We start from the raw sequence: 2790 nt of genomic DNA on the forward strand, positions 1-2790 counted from the left end.
CTTCCCACTTGAACTCTTCCCACCAGCGCCTGCCCGCAGATTCCGCGCGAATGAGGGGGACACTTCCCCTGGCCGCTCAACAAAACACGGATCATCGGGGGACCCCCTCCGTTACTCGGTGTCTGGGCGCAGTTGTTCTGTTGGATCTGGCAATCTCGCAGATTTTGCTGATCCCGCTACACCACACTGCCCGGATGGGAAGTTGTACGGGCCAGATCCACTTACGCGGAAGGCCTCACCGTCAATGAAGCGGAGTATAACGGGCTCCTGCTAGGTTTGGATCTACTAAAGGGACAAGATCCAAAAAGGCTGGAGATTTGTGGGGATTCAAATTTGGTAATCAGACAGGTGCGAGGCGAGATTGACTGCAAGGCCCCGGCCCTAACACTGTTACGGCAGAAAGTGATGATCCACCTGCGTGGTTGGATGAATCACGATTTGGTGCATGTCAAGCGAGATTGGAATGCCAGTGCAGATAGCTTGGCCAGTGCCGCTTTACGGGATCAATGTGGTGTCGAAGTGGAGAGAGAGGCCGAGCGTCAGCATCTCGTTACATTGAACCGACTAGACGAAGTGGTGGTAGTTGGATCCGGGAAAAGGACAGTCCAGGTGATGGCCGTCACTAGGTCCAGAGGAAGGGTTGGATCCAGCCCCCAGATCCTCGATGAAATATTTGTGAAGGGAGTCCGCATTGAGCGGATCCTCAAAGCACAGAACGAAGAAGCGTGGATCTTGGGACTAAAGAGGTATCTGATGGGGGATGTACGAGACCTGAGTCGGGAGGATACCAAATCCTACAGTATTATCGCTATGGATTATGCAGTGAATCTGAATGACTTGCTCTTCTATTATCCCCCCACGAAGAGAGTCAACGAGGATCGGGATGGATTGATGAGACTGGTGATGCCGGAAACCTTACAACAGGATGTCCTACATCACTACCACGCTAGTTTAGAAGGTGGACATCAGGAAATTGGTCGGACCTACCAACGGATCCGGGAATGTTTCCACTGGAGGGGACTATTCAAGAGCGTGCAACGATATGTCGGTGAATGTGTGGATTGTGAGACAGGCAAGGGCAGGCCCACAATCGAAGGGGAGTCACCTGGGAATGTCCAAGCGACTTACCCTTTCCAAATCGTAGCCATGGATCACATCCCCTCGTTGCCCAAGTCGTTCAAAGGAAACACAGAATTGTTGATCTGGGTGGACCTGTTTACCGGATACGTGATAGCCAAAGCTAGTGCGTCTAGAACTGCGCAAACCATTGCTGAATCGTACGAGGAGTGCGTTTTCCGAAGATTTGGAGCTAGCGAGATGATTAGACATGATCGGGAGCCAGGCTTTATGTCTGATTTCTTTCGAGCATTCAACCGGATCCTGGGGCAGCGACAGCAAGCAACCATGGCATATCGTCCCCCAAGCTAACGGATCGGCCGAGCGCATGGTGCAGACAATCACGAGAGCACTCAAGATGTATGTCCAGGATTTGGATCAGAAGGATTGGGATGAGTACGCAGAGCGGCTTCCCTTCGCGATGAACACCGCCCAAGACAGGATCCGGGGTGACACCTCATTTTACTTGGTACATGGGTGGGATCCTAAATCCACCCTAGAAGCGGCCGTTCCGGTATGTAGCACCAAGAAGAGAAACCGAGATCCAAGACGATGGCGATACCAAGTCCAGAAATACTACCGGCAAGGCAGATCCCAAGTGAACGAACGGCTGCTGAGTGCGATACAAGATCGAGCGGATCGACACAACGAAGACGCCGGTCCACATCAAATCCAAGGGGGATCGCAGGTGTGGCTTTATTTAGATCGGGTGAAGGAAGGGTACGCCCGCAAATTGGCCCATCTATGGCACGGACCGTTCCGACTGAGCGAGAAGATTGGAGAACATGCGGTAAAGCTGGAAACGGTAGGTACCGAATACCGCCTGTTCCCTGTGGTACACGTATTTAAGCTGAAAGTTGGTCAAAGAATATCCGGATCGGCCGCAGATCCGTCTTTCAGTGGATGTATCCGACCGCGTGGATTTCGACGAAGTCCTCCTACCGGAAGATAGTTGGAATGTGGATCTCGAAGACGACGAGTTCGAAGTCGAGAGGATCACCGATATGAGGTCGGGGAAGCGACCTAGATACGGACGGATTTACCGTGAATTTCTGGTGTATTGGCGTGGATATGACGAACCCAGTTGGGTAGACGAGGCAGATCTGAACTGTGGAGCATTACTCTATGATTTCTTGAGGGATCGTACGAATCGTAACAGATTCGGCGTGATGCAGTCTCATGAAGAAGAGTAGGGAGGGGACCATGGATGTGAGTTGGTCATGTCGATGGGAGGAATGAAGAAGGCCCCACAGGGAGGGTGTGGGCCCAGAAGAGGAGGGATCCGCTGATGTGAGTTGGTCACAACTGGCGACAGGGAAGAGGGGGGGGACAATTCCACAGGGGGAGAGGGTGGATTTTGGGGGGAAGAGAGGAAAGGAGTGAATGGTTATGCATAAGAGTGACGTTTTACGTGCGAGGAGTCCTGTTTGATCTCAAGCACGAGCTTTCAAGGGCCCGAACTATACTGACCCGATTGAACCCGGATCATTGGCGCTAGATCCGGATGAAATCCAGATCCAGCGGATCCAACTGGATCCGGGATCTCGCCCAGATCCAGGTGTACACTGAAAGGGTGGATCCCGCCCAGATCCAGGTGTACGCTGAAAGGGTGGATCCCGCCCAGCTCCAGGTGTACGCTGAAAGGGTGGATCCCGCCCAGATCCAGGTGTACAC

The sequence above is a fragment of the Phytophthora infestans genome, genomic scaffold (genome assembly GCF_000142945.1).
Source record: "Phytophthora infestans T30-4 supercont1.88 genomic scaffold, whole genome shotgun sequence".
Lineage (NCBI taxonomy): Eukaryota > Oomycota > Peronosporomycetes > Peronosporales > Peronosporaceae > Phytophthora > Phytophthora infestans.